Genomic DNA, 6150 nt, shown 5'->3' with positions numbered 1-6150 from the left:
TTGCTGCGGAGGGTGCCAAAAGTGAAAAAAGGTGCTTTTGAGGATAGAGTGGGCAGGAAAGCAGAGAGGGCCAAATTGTGTGGGGCATTTGAAGGGGTTCCAGGAGGCAGTGAGGACCAGCATGACTTTTCCCCGCTGGCACCTTTGCTGTGGCAGCAAAAGCTGGACGTTTGTCTTTTTTGCTGCGGAGGGCGCCAAAAGTGAAAAAAGGTGCTTTTGAGGATAGAGTGGGCAGGAAAGCAGAGAGGGCCAAATTGTGTGGGGCATTTGAAGGGGTTCCAGGAGGCAGTGAGGACCAGCATGACTTTTCCCCGCTGGCACCTTTGCTGTGGCAGCAAAAGCTGGACGTTTGTCTTTTTTGCTGCGGAGGGCGCCAAAAGTGAAAAAAGGTGCTTTTGAGGATAGAGTGGGCAGGAAAGCAGAGAGGGCCAAATTGTGTGGGGCATTTGAAGGCGTTCCAGGAGGTAGTGAGGACCAGCATGACTTTTCCCCGCTGGCACCTTTGCTGTGGCAGCAAAAGCTGGACGTTTGTCTTTTTTGCTGCGGAGGGCGCCAAAAGTGAAAAAAGGTGCTTTTGAGGATAGAGTGGGCAGGAAAGCAGAGAGGGCCAAATTGTGTGGGGCATTTGAAGGGGTTCCAGGAGGCAGTGAGGACCAGCATGACTTTTCCCCGCTGGCCCCTTTGCTGTGGCAGCAAAAGCTGGACGTTTGTCTTTTTTGCTGCGGAGGGCGCCAAAAGTGAAAAAAGGTGCTTTTGAGGATAGAGTGGGCAGGAAAGCAGAGAGGGCCAAATTGTGTGGGGCATTTGAAGGGGTTCCAGGAGGCAGTGAGGACCAGCATGACTTTTCCCCGCTGGCCCCTTTGCTGTGGCAGCAAAAGCTGGACGTTTGTCTTTTTTGCTGCGGAGGGCGCCAAAAGTGAAAAAAGGTGCTTTTGAGGATAGAGTGGGCAGGAAAGCAGAGAGGGCCAAATTGTGTGGGGCATTTGAAGGGGTTCCAGGAGGCAGTGAGGACCAGCATGACTTTTCCCCGCTGGCCCCTTTGCTGTGGCAGCAAAAGCTGGACGTTTGTCTTTTTTGCTGCGGAGGGTGCCAAAAGTGAAAAAAGGTGCTTTTGAGGATAGAGTGGGCAGGAAAGCAGAGAGGGCCAAATTGTGTGGGGCATTTGAAGGGGTTCCAGGAGGCAGTGAGGACCAGCATGACTTTTCCCCGCTGGCCCCTTTGCTGTGGCAGCAAAAGCTGGACGTTTGTCTTTTTTGCTGCGGAGGGCGCCAAAAGTGAAAAAAGGTGCTTTTGAGGCTAGAGTCGGCAGGAAAGCAGAGAGGGCCAAATTGTGTGGGGCATTTGAAGGGGTTCCAGGAGGCAGTGAGGACCAGCATGACTTTTCCCCGCTGGCCCCTTTGCTGTGGCAGCAAAAGCTGGACGTTTGTCTTTTTTGCTGCGGAGGGCGCCAAAAGTGAAAAAAGGTGCTTTTGAGGATAGAGTGGGCAGGAAAGCAGAGAGGGCCAAATTGTGTGGGGCATTTGAAGGGGTTCCAGGAGGCAGTGAGGACCAGCATGACTTTTCCCCGCTGGCCCCTTTGCTGTGGCAGCAAAAGCTGGACGTTTGTCTTTTTTGCTGCGGAGGGCGCCAAAAGTGAAAAAAGGTGCTTTTGAGGATAGAGTCGGCAGGAAAGCAGAGAGGGCCAAATTGTGTGGGGCATTTGAAGGGGTTCCAGGAGGCAGTGAGGACCAGCATGACTTTTCCCCGCTGGCCTCTTTGCTGTGGCAGCAAAAGCTGGACGTTTGTCTTTTTTGCTGCGGAGGGCGCCAAAAGTGAAAAAAGGTGCTTTTGAGGATAGAGTGGGCAGGAAATCAGAGAGGGCCAAATTGTGTGGGGCATTTGAAGGGGTTCCAGGAGGCAGTGAGGACCAGCATGACTTTTCCCCGCTGGCACCTTTGCTGTGGCAGCAAAAGCTGGACGTTTGTCTTTTTTGCTGCGGAGGGCGCCAAAAGTGAAAAAAGGTGCTTTTGAGGATAGAGTCGGCAGGAAAGCAGAGAGGGCCAAATTGTGTGGGGCATTTGAAGGGGTTCCAGGAGGCAGTGAGGACCAGCATGACTTTTCCCCGCTGGCACCTTTGCTGTGGCAGCAAAAGCTGGACGTTTGTCTTTTTTGCTGCGGAGGGCGCCAAAAGTGAAAAAAGGTGCTTTTGAGGATAGAGTGGGCAGGAAAGCAGAGAGGGCCAAATTGTGTGGGGCATTTGAAGGCGTTCCAGGAGGTAGTGAGGACCAGCATGACTTTTCCCCGCTGGCACCTTTGCTTTGGCAGCAAAAGCTCGACGTTTGTCTTTTTTGCTGCGGAGGGCGCCAAAAGTGAAAAAAGTGCTTTTGAGGATAGAGTGGGCAGGAAAGCAGAGAGGGCCAAATTGTGTGGGGCATTTGAAGGGGTTCCAGGAGGCAGTGAGGACCAGCATGACTTTTCCCCGCTGGCCCCTTTGCTGTGGCAGCAAAAGCTGGACGTTTGTCTTTTTTGCTGCGGAGGGTGCCAAAAGTGAAAAAAGGTGCTTTTGAGGATAGAGTGGGCAGGAAAGCAGAGAGGGCCAACTTGTGTGGGGCATTTGAAGGGGTTCCAGGAGGCAGTGAGGACCAGCATGACTTTTCCCCGCTGGCACCTTTGCTGTGGCAGCAAAAGCTGGACGTTTGTCTTTTTTGCTGCGGAGGGCGCCAAAAGTGAAAAAAGGTGCTTTTGAGGATAGAGTGGGCAGGAAAGCAGAGAGGGCCAAATTGTGTGGGGCATTTGAAGGGGTTCCAGGAGGCAGTGAGGACCAGCATGACTTTTCCCCGCTGGCCCCTTTGCTGTGGCAGCAAAAGCTGGACGTTTGTCTTTTTTGCTGCGGAGGGCGCCAAAAGTGAAAAAAGGTGCTTTTGAGGATAGAGTGGGCAGGAAAGCAGAGAGGGCCAAATTGTGTGGGGCATTTGAAGGGGTTCCAGGAGGCAGTGAGGACCAGCATGACTTTTCCCCGCTGGCACCTTTGCTGTGGCAGCAAAAGCTGGACGTTTGTCTTTTTTGCTGCGGAGGGCGCCAAAAGTGAAAAAAGGTGCTTTTGAGGATAGAGTGGGCAGGAAAGCAGAGAGGGCCAAATTGTGTGGGGCATTTGAAGGGGTTCCAGGAGGCAGTGAGGACCAGCATGACTTTTCCCCGCTGGCACCTTTGCTGTGGCAGCAAAAGCTGGACGTTTGTCTTTTTTGCTGCGGAGGGCGCCAAAAGTGAAAAAAGGTGCTTTTGAGGATAGAGTGGGCAGGAAAGCAGAGAGGGCCAAATTGTGTGGGGCATTTGAAGGGGTTCCAGGAGGCAGTGAGGACCAGCATGACTTTTCCCCGCTGGCCCCTTTGCTGTGGCAGCAAAAGCTGGACGTTTGTCTTTTTTGCTGCGGAGGGCGCCAAAAGTGAAAAAAGGTGCTTTTGAGGATAGAGTGGGCAGGAAAGCAGAGAGGGCCAAATTGTGTGGGGCATTTGAAGGGGTTCCAGGAAGCATAAAACAATTTAAAAATGGGTGAGATGAAGATACTGGTTTAGCTTCCATTTATTCAATGCAACTGGTGCAACAGTCAGTTGAAATACAAAGCACATGTTTTTTGTTTGTATTTTATACTTTATATAAAAATATATATTTTTGTTTGTATTTTATAGCTTAAAATGATTAATGGGATCTCACACTTCAAAGTCAAACCTCTAGGGAAGGGTTTGTTGGCTGGTTGGGGTTTTTTTGTAACATTCAAACAGTAACAAAGTAATACCTTCTATATTTAGAATAACTACATAACACATGATTTGTTTCCTCATAGGACACCGATGCAAAAAGTGTCTCAAAAATCATACTTAACATTCTTAATGTTCTAGAAACACAACTGCAGAAACTGCGTGTTTGTTAACTCCAAAAATAAACAAACAAAAGCTACATGGATGGTATTAGCTAAAAAGACAGCCTTTAGACTCTGCTAGCATGTCCTTATTTAGTATGCTTGGTCTGTATATGCCTTCTCTCGGTATTTTTAATAACATTCCATTAGGTCTTTCATATTGCAGTTTTTGCATTAGGCCTTTGAAATGGCATACCGTTATCAAAACTGTGTTTTAATACAGATGCCTAATTCTTCTGTCAGGGTAGGTCAAGCTGTGTACTATGGAGCTAAAACATTCTTTGGCTCCAGAAGTACAAGCACATATTCCCACTAAAAGAGGATCCACTTACACAAAGTTTGTCGATGTGACAAAGAACAAAAGAAAAACTTAATTCACTTGCTCTAAGCCATTCTGTATTTTAAACTCTTTCTCACTTTGTGGGAGGTTAATACTTCCATTTTTATCACTCTTTTTTCACTTTTGGAAGTTTTCATGCCCACATCAAAATCTTCTTTACTAGCTGCACCACACAATTATAACCTAGATGTGGTTTCACTACCAGTATACGTAATGACATATTTTCTGTTCATTCTGTAAGAGAACAACACTCAGAAAATGCTGAAGCACATTAAATAGCTATACTGGCCTTAAAAGCTTGTTAATCTGAGGAAGAGGATTAATAAAAAAAAAAAATGTTCCTATTCAGAAGCATCCTAACATCAATGGATTATTCTATTTTCTATATCACAAGGGGATCAATTTCCTGAAAGCTCATCTTGTAGCAAGGCAGCATTATTCTCTGTGGACCACCTGTTCCACCTATAAAAGTCTCTCCTGATAAGAAATCATTGTTTTATACTGAACCATAATGAATTTTACTTTTAATAACATTTCCCATTCATGAAATATAATCTCATCTCTTTCCTTTCCTTAACTACACAGCTTGCTTTTCTTGCCCAATGTAGAGCTGTAATTAACCAATCTCTGGCTGAGGTATAAAAGCCTTTACTTTCAATCAAGAATTAAGAGTTATGCCATGACTGGAACAAATTACATAACTATAAGGAGTGCCAAGCTCTTGCATCTTGTCAGCATTCATTAAATATCAACACTAACCATGAGACAGCAAAGAAAAAGAACACAATGAATAATCCAGAAAAAGACAAAAGTCCAAAGATGACATTATGATCACCTTTCTATTTCCATTAAGAAAAAACAAATCCTCTTCAACTCTCCACAGCTGTTGAGTCAATATAAGGATATACCCACACCTCAAATGGTTGCTGGTTTTTCCTTTTTTTTTTTTTTTTTTTTTTTATTTGAGAAGATGTGTTCACACCCATGTAGCTAAAACACAGGATCCCAAACTTTTTGGGCCATCAGACTACCACCAACGCTCAGACTTCCTGGCTGGCCACTACTCAATGGAACCAAACAGCTTACAGATGTGATCCGTCCCTGTACTGCTCTGCAAGCTATCTTCTGGGCCCCGAATACTTACACATAAAGCACAAGCGTGACCGGGCACTGCTGCAGCCCTCCAGTCAGCCGGTCATACGGGAAAAAGCGACCTGCCCGCAGCCCTGAGGCGAGGCAGGAACGGTAAGGCCCGGGAGGGTGAGGGGGAGCCAGCGACGACATACACACAAATAGGGCCGCCGGACAAGCGGCCGCCACCAGCAAGCCTGAGTAAGGGAGCGGGCCCGTGCCCCGCTCAGGCGGCGCGGAAGCGCGGCCAGGGACCGAGGTCGCCCCGCAGCCCGGCGCTCGGCAGGCGCGGAGAACTCACGGATGAGGCCCGGCCAGGGCAGAGATAGGCCCGCCCGCCGCCGCAGGAAACTACCGCGGGCATGCAACCACACCGCCCCCGAAATCCCCTCTGTGGGGGAACACGCCGCCGCTGCCCACCCTACCTGAGGCAGCGGAGAGAAGCGGCCTCACAGCCACCGGCGCCACCGCCCACAACTCGCTCCGCCGCCGCCGCCGCCGCGCAGGCGCACAGCACACGCCCACCACCCGCCGGCCAGCAAAGGCTGTCGGGAAACCGACCACCCCGACGCGCCCCGAGGCATGCCGGGAGCTGTGGTTCCGGGGCAGCCGCGCGGCACGCTGGGGCAGGCAGTGCGTCGCCAGGCCGTTGCCCCAGGAGAACGGTTCGCCCGAGCGGGATCGCGCCCCGCCCCGCCCGTCTCCCTCGCTGTCCTACCCCCGTGTGGCCCTGCTGTACCTCGGGATTGGGAGTGCCCAGCTGGCGCCCTGGGGCGTGTCGTGC

This window comes from Vanellus vanellus, assembly GCF_965231255.1.
Source record: "Vanellus vanellus genome assembly, chromosome: 1".
Taxonomy (NCBI): domain Eukaryota; kingdom Metazoa; phylum Chordata; class Aves; order Charadriiformes; family Charadriidae; genus Vanellus; species Vanellus vanellus.
This window is presented reverse-complemented; position numbering follows the sequence as displayed.